The 12,500-nt window shown below is 42.0% G+C and overlaps 1 long non-coding RNA gene across 1 annotated transcript in view; it reads left to right on the forward strand.

The window, feature by feature from the left end:
- LOC135100063 (uncharacterized) overlaps positions 1-12,500 on the forward strand; it is a 26,855-nt gene that overhangs the window by 12,498 nt on the left and 1,857 nt on the right. Inside the window, exon 2 of the long non-coding RNA XR_010268512.1 lies at positions 6,089-6,357. This is a non-coding gene — a long non-coding RNA (uncharacterized LOC135100063). The remainder of the gene's footprint in view (positions 1-6,088; positions 6,358-12,500) is intronic.

Here is a 12,500-nt window from a genome sequence, read left to right on the forward strand (position 1 = left end):
TGTTGTTGTGACGTGCGTGGCTGATTGTGTCTGTCTGTCTGTATGTATGTATGTATGTTTTAGTTTTGCTATCTGTTTGTTAGGTTGTGTATATTGTAATACTGTTTTGGGTGTATAATTGCTTCTGTGGATGTCTTTTATGGACTTTTGGTGTGTGTGTGTGTGTGTGTGTGTGTGTGTGTGTGTGTGTGTGTGTGTGTTCGCCACGTGCCGCTAATGGTTCCCCCGGATGGAGTATTTGTTAAGGCTTAATGGGCTATAGGCTACTTACCTGATAACGCCTTAATTAGCAGAGAGGCACCCGCTGTTAGACGCTACACCCTCTCTCTCTCTCTCTCTCTCTCTCTCTCTCTCTCTCTCTCTCTCTCTCTCTCTCTCTCTCTCTCTCTCTCTCTCTCTCTCTCTCTCCAAGTGCTTTAACCGACTGTCAAATTTAATAGATCTGAGCATTCAAAGTATTAATCAGAATATATGACTAAGTGTACATCGGGCCACTTACTCGTGTGTGTGTGTGTGTGTGTGTGTGTGTCACCCTTCCTCTTCTCTGTTCTCTATGCGCTGTTAACTTTCTTTCTCCCTTCCATTTTTCCCTCCTGTCTTGTTTGCCTCGTCTTTCACTTCCTCCGTCTTTCCGGTTTCCTTTCTTCCTCCCTCATGCTCCCCTGCTTGTTCATTTCTTAATTTCGTTTTGTCTTTTTCTTCTTTTTTTTTTTACTTTTGTTTTCTTTCCTCTTTCACTTTCGTCTCATCTCGTATGTTCTTAGCTATTATATGGTAATTACCTTCTGCTTTCTCCTTCTCCTTTCCTTTCTGTGTCGTTTCGTTAGCATTTTTATCATCTCCTGTTTTCCCTTCCTTATATTTTGCCGTTTTCTCGGTCATCTCATGCACAAACGTTCTATTCTTCTACTTCGCCACTTCATTATACTCTTTATGCCTTGTTTCCTTAGGATTCCTCTTATCTCCTTTGTTGCATCCGTTTCCTGTTTGATATTTCCTATCTTTTCCCTTCCCTTGCCTCCACCTCGCCTCGCTCGCCTTGGGTTGATAAATGTTTCTCTAGTTAATGCGACGCCCTTCTGCTGTCTCATTTCATTTCCTTGATGGTCGTATTAGTTCTGTATTCATTCGTCTTTGTATTCTGTTGTCCTCTTGTCTCAACCTTTCCTCTCTCTCTCTCTCTCTCTCTCTCTCTCTCTCTCTCTCTCTCTCTCTCTCTCTCTCTCTCTCTCTCTCTCTCTCTCTCTCTCTCTCTCTCTCTCTCTCTATATCTCTCTGACTTCCTCTATCTTCCCCTTTCTCTGTCTCTTTCTCTCTCTTTCTCTCCTTCCGTTCTGTTGCTCCGTGTTTCTGCATTTTCATTCCTTTTTGGCGTGCTCTCTCTCTCTCTCTCTCTCTCTCTCTCTCTCTCTCTCTCTCTCTCTCTCTCTCTCTCTCTCTCTCTCTCTCTCTCTCTCTCTCCATTCTACTCCACCTTCGCTTCTTTCTTCTATGATTTCCTTTTGCCTCAGTTCTTTCCTTCCCTGGCTTTCCCTCCCATTCTTGTCAACTTACCTCTCCCTCTCTCTCTCTCTCTCTCTCTCTCTCTCTCTCTCTCTCTCTCTCTCTCTCTCTCTCTCTCTCTCTCTCCCCCGGCGGCCACAAAGAGGTTGACAGTAAGAGCATGTTGTGACAGTCAGCGGAGCAGTGCTAGGTGGTTGGCAGTGGTTGGCCTCCTGCCCGTCTCCCCAACCTACCACACCTACCCCTGCCAACCACTGCTTCCTGCCTCCTGCCCCCTGCTCTCCGCATTTCAGGCTAGGGAAGGGACGGGATGGGGTTTGGGATCTGGGGTGTGGGATCTGGTGCTTTATAAAGAGGAGGGAATGGATGCTTCAGGAAGGCTGGGGTGCGGGGGCTTGTGAACTGGTTAGCGGTGAGCGAGCAAACTTGTGAGGCTGGGAGGTGATGCGTGGTGTGTGTGTGTGTGTGTGTGTGGGGGGGGGTGGAGAGACGACTAGGAAGGATATAAGGGGAAGTAGGAATTGAAACGGGAAAAATAAGCAAGGAAGGCTGCAGTAACTGATTAAAAGCTAGCAAGGGTGTTTGATCAGGGACAAAGGTGATTGGTGGTTTGGTGAGTGTGTGGGGTGCAAGGACGACTGGAAAGGATGTAAAGGGAGGGAGAACGTATAGAAACATGGTAAAAATAAGGGGAGCTGCAGGAGGACATCAGATCTTCAAGTGAGAAATGAGAATGGAAGTGAACAAAAGGAAGCATGTATGATAAGACGGGGAAAAAAAAAAGAGTATAGGAAAAACTACAATGAAAAGGAGGAGAAAGAAGAAACAAAACAAGAGCACAAAAGAACAATAAGAACAGAAAAAAAATACGTATGACAAAAAAGAAAACAAAAATGACACTGAAGATGGTTAGGATAATATACTGATGATGATAAACAAAAATGCGTGCAATGGTATACTTACAGACTATTATAGAACAAGTTAGACATATACTAGAGATAAGATAGAAGGACAGCCTGCATATACGTACCTCTCTCCCTGCCTGCCTGCCTTTACCTGGCCATGGGGACACCACACACCCCACACAGCTCCCACACCTGTCTGCCACCTGGGAAGTGTGGTGGGCGCCATCCGCGTCAGCCCAGCCCTGGAGGAATGATAATAGAGTCACAAAGGGAAAAAATACATCTAAATATGGCACATGCTTTATGTTCTCCTCCTCCTCCTCCTCGTCCCATTGTTGTCACTATTAGCAATGGTTGTTATTGTTCAAGGTCAAAGTCAAGGAACGACGTCATTATCATCATCACCATAATCTATCAATCATTATCATCCTCACCATCTTCATTGTCATTTATCTTGATTTTTTTTGTCAAAGTGTTTTTTCGTGTTCTTATTTGTTCTTGTTTTGGTTCTTCCTTTTCTTCCTCCTGCTTAGTGTTCTGGTAGGCTGTTCTTTGTCTTTAAATGTAGTTAGAAGTGGTTCACTAACAGCCGTGCCAGGACCTAAAAGTCTGCTGCTGTTTGGTTATTCTATGTAATCCTTCTCCTCTTCCTTCTCCTCCGCCTCCTCCTGTTTTCGTGTCCTTCTTCGTCCTCCTCCTCCTCCTCCTCCTTTCTTCTTGTTTTTCTTCGTCTGTGTCCTCCTCCTACTCCTCCTCCTCCTCCTCCTTCTTCTTCTTCTTCTTCTTCTTCTTCTTCTTCTTCTTCTTCTTCTTCTTCTTCTTCTTCTTCTTCTTCTTCTTCTTCTTCTTCTTCTTCTTCTTCTTCTTCTTCTTCTTCTTCTTCTTCTTCTTCTTCTTCTTCTTCTTCTTCTTCTTCTTCTTCTTCTTCTTCTTCTTCTTCTTCTTCTTCTTCTTCTTCTTCTTCTTCTTCTTCTTCTTCTTCTGCAACATTAGCAACAACAAGGCCGGTGACAAGGACGTGAAGAACAGCAGTGACAAAAATATTCAAGGCAGGAGGTGATGTTAGAACTAAAAAAAAAAGGGCGTAAAAACATCAGGAATCAAATGTCTAGATAATATTGATAGTCAAGCAATTTTAGATTATTTTGTTACTTGCTCATATGTATTTATTTATTTGGTGCTTTCGTAACCTTGAATTATTGTGTTTATGCCTGCTTCTCTCTCTCTCTCTCTCTCTCTCTCTCTCTCTCTCTCTCTCTCTCTCTCTCTCTCTCTCTCTCTCTCTCCAAATCATCACCGTCAGTCGTTTTTCTTCATCTTTTGTTGTTGTTGCTGCTATTGTTGTTGTTGTTGGTGGTGGTGGTGATGGTGGTGGTATTGTTGTTCTTGGTGAAAATTCCTCTCTTGTTACACCACCACCATCACCACCACCACCATCATCATCATCTTTTACATCACAACCCTCCATCTTTCAACTCATCTGCTGCCACCACATCACACCTTCATTACTACAGAGAGAGAGAGAGAGAGAGAGAGAGAGAGAGAGAGAGAGAGAGAGAGAGAGAGAGAGAGAGAGAGAGAGAGAGAGAGACATTTCACACACGTTTCCTCATCGTTTCGTAAAATCTCTCTCCTCCCTCCATCCCTCTCTCTCCCTTTCTCTCTCTCTCTCTCTCTCTCTCTCTCTCTCTCTCTCTCTCTCTCCCTCCTGTCAGCGTGCCAAGGCCGAGGATGATCTTGGTCTTGAAATTTCGCTTCTGGCTTTAAAAGAAATATAAAGTCGAGAGAATCGTTGTGTTCTCCACCTTGAATTGAACGTAGCAAGGCAGAGGCAGTGGAGAAAAATGTACCCGAATATATCTTCTGAAACCGAATATGGACCGCCAGCTGTTTGTGTGTTGTTGTTGAGAGAGAGAGAGAGAGAGAGAGAGAGAGAGAGAGAGAGAGAGAGAGAGAGAGAGAGAGAGAGAGAGAGAGAGGACGTTAAGCGGCTTTGGGTGCGTTTTGATATTCCTGTAGAAGGCGAAGAAGGTGAGGAGGAGGAGGAGGACGAGGTGGAGGAGAGGAAGAGCAGTGATATATGTCTTACTGCACTGGAATGATGGTCATGCAAGTGTGATCTAATGCGGTGGTGGTGGTGGTAGTAGTAGTAGTAGTAGTAGTAGTAGTAGTTGTAGTTGTAGTTGTAGCAGAAATTATTGTAGGACTGTAGTAGTGATAGTGACAGTGGTGATGGTAAAGGTCGTAGCAGTAGAGATCTTAATGGCTGTAGTGGTGGTAGTGGTGGTGGTGGTGGTGAAGATGGTGATGGTGGTGGAGGTGGTGTAGCTTTACAAAGGCAATCGATGTTAAGACCGATACAGTCCATCAAGTGTGGCGTTGTTTTGTTAAGAATGTTTTATCGGTGGAATGTAATAGTTTGGTGTGTGTGTGTGTGTGTGTGTGTGTGTGTGTGTGTGTGTGTGTGTGTGTGTGTGTGTGTGTGTGTGTGTTTGCAAGGTGCGTGTTATTCCGTTCATGTTGGAATGTGCTCACGTATACATACTGGTTGATGCAAGCAGCAGTAGTAGTAGTAGTTGTAGTAGTTGTTGTTGTGGTGGTGGTGGTGGTGGTAGTGGTGGTCGTGTCCGTAAGAAAAGTCGCTTTTGCTCTATTTTTTTTCTCTCATCTGTATTTTTCATTTCTTTTCTCAACATTTATTTTCTTCGTAACGAGCAAATGTCAAAGTTGACGTCGCCTTGCTGTTCTGTTCACAAAGCTTACTGCTGCTGCATCTACTACTACTACTACTACTACTACTACTACTACTACTACTACTACTACTACTACTACTACTACTACTACTACTACTACTAGCATGGCGTGTAGGTTTGCCAGTAGTAATAGTAATAATAATTCACACCATGAAGTATAATTATTATTCTCGCAGTTACGAGCTGAGCAGGTGAGGGAATGAGAAACACACACACACACACACACACACACACACACACACACACACACACACACACACACACACACACACACACCCCTGGGTTACTGCCAGCCTTAGGTGCCAACAAGACCTCGATAACACCTTTTTATTTTTTCTGATGTGTGTGTGTGTGTGTGTGTGTGTGTGTGTGTGTGTGTGTGTGTGTGTGTGTGAAAGAAGTATTTTTGTTGTTCTTACGTAACGTGCTATTGTTATTCTGCCATGTTACTTGTGTGTATGTGTTGTTGCAGTTGTTTATATATTGAAAGGCTGTGGTGTTATTTTAATGAGTATTGTGTGTGTGTGTGTGTGTGTGTGTGTGTGTGTGTGTGTGTGTGTGTGTGTGTGTGTGTACTGATGTATTAACAACTTCAGCACCAATAATTAATAACTAATACACATACAGTAACAATATATATATCGTCACCATTTCACAGTCATGTCCAAGGAAGAGAGAAAACATGAAAAAAGGAAAAGCCTCTTACCTAATAAGACAAGGAGGCAGTGTCTATATTTACCGAGGGAAATAATTAGGAAGAAAGTAATCAGTTTTTTTTTTTTTTTATATACCTTCCATTGTTGATACATTTGCGCTTCCCTCACAATGCTACGTAAGACAAAGGACATTATTCCTCTTTTTTTTTTTTATAGTTGAAATGACACGAGTTTTAAAGATGTTTTCTTTTCTTTTTTGTTTTGTTTCTAGTGACAGACTAACAAGGCTCCTACATTATTAACGGGAGAGACACTCGTGAGAACCCGGCTAATCATCTCTGTGACCTTGGAAAGATTCGTGGTGAGAGAGCAAAGCGTTTCTGCGCAAGACAAACAGCGGCCTGGCAACACATGGGAACACCTTGGGGAACGCCTTTCCAGAGTACCCGGCAACACTTTACGTCATTGAGAGACCGACCTTCCAACACACCTGGACATGGACACATCAGCACCTTACCTGGAGTCTTGCAAGAACCTGACGTAAGAAATACATGGAAATATAAAACAAAAAATATAAAGAAGATTAAAAATGTTGCCGTTTCTTCAAGATATCATAGACCTACATTCCGAAAACCTTGCAATTTTTCACGATCATTTTCAAAAGAAAGATATACAAAGGCAAATATACTATAACCTTTAATCTCACTCCTTTAAAATTATAGAAAAACTGTTGAATGAAGCGCCAGTGTTGCAATGCTCTCGTGCCGCAACACAGCAGCGCATGATTGGCGGGAAGCGAGAGAGAGGGTGAGAGTGGAGAGAGTGAAGAGGGGAAAACAATACGCGCCGTGGGGAGGAGTCTTGCCTAATCCCCTCTTGTGGGAATCTCGAGAGGGAGGGAGACTGGACGAAGGTTGGGGAGGAAAGGATGGCGGCCCAGGGAGGTGGTAGTGTATGTGTGTGTGTGTGTGTGTGTGTTCAAAATCATTCACAGTTGTATTATAATTTTTTTATCCACTGATTTGCTCTGACCTTGTTATCTTTGTTTTATCTTCTGAATTATTAGCGGAAATCCACCTCACTGTTATTTTGTTTTCTTGATCTACTGAAATCCTGCGTTCCTACGTCACACTTCTTTTTTTTTCTTTCTCTCTCTCTTTGTACATTTCTCCCTATATATTTTTCCCTTCGGTGAGATATTCCTGGAGGCGGCGCTGACGTACACACACACACACACACACACACACACACACACACACACACACACACACACACACACACACACACACACACACACACACACACACCACCACCACCACCACCACCACCACCACCACCACCACCAGAAAGAAAAAAGGCGACACTCCTACAGTAATATTTTCATACCAGACAATATAACATTCTTAGTGCACGGCAGCAGAGAGAGAGAGAGAGAGAGAGAGAGAGAGAGAGAGAGAGAGAGAGAGAGAGAGAGAGAGAGAGAGAGAGAGGATGTATAGGAAGTGCAGGAGAGGGAGTTTGTATAGAGGGATGTATAGAATCAGACGCAGATTGAGAAGCAGATGGAGGGGATGAAACAGAAGCGGGGAGGAGGATGTGGCGAAGAGGTGGCGGCCTTGCGAGGGGCGGAGAGGAGTGGCAGGGTGGCGGAGGGACACACTGATAAGGCTAGAATGTTTGTGACTGGTGGAAATGACGGTGATTACAACATTGAGAATATCAGAGCTTCTTCACCGCTTGTGTCATTCTGTGTAGTGACTGGCTTTTCTCAGCAGTTAGTCAGGCAGTCATTGGGTGTTATATAAAGCGATAGTGATTAGCTTGAATGGAGGTTAGAGAAGGTCTTTTGTCTGCGGTATAAAAAATGATAATGTTGATATACTTTGTTGATTTCCTTTTCACGCAGGTAAACAAGAATCATGTACATGTTTTGTATGTTTTGTTAAGTGAAAGTTTCATAAGGGAAAGAATAAAGTGAACTGCATCTGCAAGTCAGGATGTTGGTGTAAGTTAAGGAGCTGCGGGTTTACCAAGGACGTGTGACATTACTGATATCCACATCAGCACGACATCACGTACTGAGAGAAAAATGAGCAATACAAGCTTCCCGTCCGCCTAATTATCAGTGCTTATGTCGAAACCTTTCACCCATGGAGTTTTGCGCTTACTTTTAGATTTCATGTACTAAAATATTACTACTTACTGAACCGGCGTGATGCAGATTTGGGTCACCATGAAGAGCCACACTTTTCAATCTCCGGTCATTCACAGCACATGTCCAACTGTGATTCCACTTAGTACGCTTCAGTCCAGTCCAGTACATTTCACAGGCCATTAGAAGAGACGCGTCTGTGGTGGACTGCATGTTGGCTGTGGCATTGTTTAGGACAGCTTGTATTTCGATTCGGTATGCTTCCAGAATTGATCCAGACGATTCTTGAGTGTGTTCACTGTCCCAGCTTCAATAACGGTTGGTTAAAGTTTATTCCGCATGTTTATTTTACGGTAGATAGAATTGTGGCGATGGAAGACTCCTTACTGTTCCTTCCATTTTCTGTCTCTTGGTCTTTTACCAGGTATTCTAACTGTACACTGTAATATATTGAACGAATACTTACTGTTTAAGATAGTGATTGTCAATGTTTTGTTATGGTGATCTGGCATGGATGGATAGGAGATAGTTAAGTATACTGTTTGTAGGAAAAGTCTATTTTTGCTGTGGATTAATATACAGATGATGATGTTTGTAGTTTGTATGCAAAATTTAACCTATCTTAAAGGCCATAGGTTAGTGGTTTGGTATGAGAAATCTTTCGTTCTGGAGTGGATTGAGAGGCAGGTGCTGTTTGTAGAAGGATGAAAAAATATGCAAAACTTAACCCGATCTTATCTAACCCTATCTCTCTTCGGTCAAGTTTAGTCTAACCTTAATCCAAATATGAAATGGAGGCTGTTAAGAAATTATGCCGTGTTACCGAAAAGTTCCTGTATAATTAGGCGATTTGAATTGTATGATTTAGAGAATGAGGCTAATTCAGGATAATCATGATGAAAATATGTGGAACGAGAAAAAAGTTTGTGTGTGTGTGTGTGTGTGTGTGTGTGTGTGTGTGTGTGTGTGTGTGTGTGTGTGCGCGCGCGAGTTACTTCATACATCTTACAGTAGTTTAATGAAGTCGTTAGTGGTCCAATATGCACAATGGAAAGGTTATATTTGTTGTGTGTGTGTGTGTGTGTGAGAGAGAGAGAGAGAGAGAGAGAGAGAGAGAGAGAGAGAGAGAGAGAGAGAGAGAGAGAGAGTCTGTTTTAATCATTCCACTGGTACATGATCTTTATTCTGTGCCTCTGTGTGTGCAAGAGAGAGAGAGAGAGAGAGAGAGAGAGAGAGAGAGAGAGAGAGAGAGAGAGAGAGAGAGAGAGAGAGAATCTGGCACTAGCTCGTACCGGCACTAAACTGCCTAGAGGCGGCTCATGCTGAAAACAGAGAGAGAGGGCCAGAGAAAAATAGATTCAGAAAGATGAAGAAAATAAAAGTTATCTGAATTGTTGAAAATAAAGTCACTGAAATGAAGTTTATTTGAGCCACGCAAATTGCACTGTCAGGTTTCACTAAGTATTGTGGAAACGTTTAGTAGTAGTAGTAGTAGTAGTAGTAGTAGTAGTAGTAGTGTCAGAAGTATAATAGATAGATAATAGTATGAATAATAATAGAAGATAATAGAAGATAATAATAATAATAGAAGATAATAGTATGAATAGGGATGATAGGTGGATGTTCTGTATGTAGGCATGTGTGTTTTTTGACAGGAACTGATACGTGTAGGCCTACTGGCTTGTTGCTGTTTCCCTTATCAACTTATCCTACAGTATTCATGCTTTAGTGGATGAATAAAGTGGAGGAGCTGCGGCGTAGAAGACGAGACAGTGGTGGTGATAATGGTGGTGGTGGTGGTGGTGGTGATAATGGTGGTGGTGGTGGTAGTGGTGATAATGGTGGTGGTGGTGGGTGGTAGTGGTGGTGGTGGTAGTGGTGTTGATAATGGTGGTGGTGGTGGTAGTGGTGATAATAATGGTGGTGATAATGGTGGTAGTGGTAGTGATATATTACACACAAAACAGGAGGAGAAGAAGGAGGTAGTGAAAATAATGTTATAGTGTTAATGATGATATATTATAGACGGAGTAACAGGAGGAGGAGGAGGAGGCAGTGTGTGACATTGTGTGGGCAATATTCCTGAGTCCTCGCGCTGCTGGCCACACTGAGGGCGCCTCTTGCTAAGCATCGTGAATTATGAGTGAACGTGGGACGCGCGAGTGAAGGTCAACAAATGAGAATGATGCGCATTACTAGGGAGAGAGAGAGAGAGAGAGAGAGAGAGAGAGAGAGAGAGAGAGAGAGAGAGAGAGAGAGATTATCTGGTATATACGTCCGGTGTGACATGCTCTCCTCCTCCTTCTCCTCCTCCTCCTCCTCCTCCTCCTCCTCCTCCTCCTCCTCCTCCTCCTCCTCCTCCTCCTCCTCCTCAACGTCCTTGTGGTCTCGGTCACGTAAACAGTTGAGTTGTTTTATTGTTTTTTTTTCATTATTTTTTCTTCAAAGTACGATATTTGAGTCAAACGCCTATGGTTAGTATTGTAGAGAGAGAGAGAGAGAGAGAGAGAGAGAGAGAGAGAGAGAGAGAGAGAGAGAGAGAGAGAGAGAGAGAGAGGAAAAATGTTTGATTAGTGCATGGAGTGTGTGTGTGTGTGTGTGTGTGTGTGTGTGTGTGTGTGAAGTCTTGAATTTAGGAAAGAAATATGTCGTTTGATGTTTATTGTCTTGCTTGTATAAATCTCCTCCTCCTCCTCCTCCTCCTCCTCCTCCTCCTCCTCCTCCTCCTCCTCCTCCTCCCCTTAGAAACAAACCAAGCCATCCTTCCCACAGGTCCTTGTCTTCCCTCTCCTCCCATCTCTCAGCTTGTCTCTCCCTTATCTTCCTGCAGTCTCCCCTTTCCCCTCCCTAACTTCCCCTTAACTTCAAATCTCCCCTCTTCCTTTCCCTTACCAGTTAGACTCCCCATTAACTCCCCTTCCCTTGCCTCACAAATCTACCCATTCTCACCCATTTATCCATCACTTATTTCCCTTTCTATCTAATTCTTTTTGTGTGTTTTTCCTCCGTATTTTGTATTGGTTTGTATTCTTGTGCATTCCTCTGTATTCCCTTTGTATTCTTCCTTCTGGTGTTTGTTCTATGTATTTTGTATTTATGTATTTCTCTGCGTTCCTATTCCTATTTATTCCTTTGTTTTCTGTATTGTTTCTGGTATGTGTTCTTCCTCTGTGTATGGTATTTACTTGTATTCATTTGCATTCCTCTAGTTTTGTTCCTTTCCATTCTATATTCCTTTTTTGGGATCTGTCCTCTAGTACCTATTTGTTTTTCCTTGTATTTTGTATTCATCTGTATTCCTCTTTATTTCTCTTTATTTCTCTAGCTCTTCTGTATTCTTTCTTGTATCTGTCCACTGGTATTCATTTGTTCCTCTTCCGTATTCAGCATTTTATCAACTACCTGCCTTGTGTCACCTGTTCCTCCTTTGTATTGTTTCCTACCTTCAAGATTCTTAACCTCACCAAACACACATGCACTTCCTGTCCTCTCCCACGGCCAGACAAGCCTCCTCTTCTTCTTCTTCCTCCTCCTCCTCCAGCAAACCATGACAACTCACTCGAACCCTTGGCAACCCGGCTTAACTTTTTCTCTGTGACCAAATAACTTCCTTTATTAAAACTCTCTTTACTCCACCCTTGGGGACTCCGGCGGCATTCACGAGTACACAAAGGAACCTGCGAACCGTAGAGTCCGGGAAAAGGCAGCTGGCCGTGTTCCCTCGGACTTTTGAGCCGGAATGGGAAGAGAGGTCGTGCCTTGTTTGTTGTTGGACGTGTTAGATGGGGGGAGGGGGGAAGAAAAAGGATAAGGGGTAGTATAGTATGTATATATATATTTTTTTTTTGTAGATGTGTGTGTGTGTGTGTGTGTGTGTGTGTGTGTGTGTGTGTGTGTTTGGGGGAAAAAGAGCTTTGTATAAGATACTTAATTGTTGTTGTTATATTTTTTTCTTTTGCTTGAGTTTTAAAATGTGGAAATGTGAAGATTCGTTTTTTTTTCTTTTGCAGTGCTTGTGGTGTTGTAATGTCCTATGCAATTTATTTATTTATTTATATATATATATATATATATATATATATATATATATATATATATATATATATATATATATATATATATATATATATATATTTATTTATTTATTTATTTATTTATTTATTTATTTATTTATTTATTTATTTATTTATTTATTTATTTATTTATTTATTTATTTATTTATTTATTCATTCATTCAATCAACTGTTTAAACACCAAGTGGTAATTAACGAGTCTTGATTTTATTGTCATTGAAGTCTTTGTTTTTTTTTTTTTCCTCTCCTTTCAGTCTCGTCCTTTACGCTCTTAACGTAATGTGCTTCATGAATGACTGATGTTATAAAGTACTAGCCTTTTTTTTTTTTTTTTTTTTTTCCATCCGATTTGTGATGGAATTATTAATAACTTACCCTCACTCCAATACTCTAATAGATTTTTGCTGGTTTATTTTTTCACCGCCCTTGGTTACACACACACACACACACACACACAC

Source organism: Scylla paramamosain, chromosome 4, assembly GCF_035594125.1.
Source record: "Scylla paramamosain isolate STU-SP2022 chromosome 4, ASM3559412v1, whole genome shotgun sequence".
NCBI classification, from domain to species: Eukaryota; Metazoa; Arthropoda; class Malacostraca; order Decapoda; family Portunidae; genus Scylla; species Scylla paramamosain.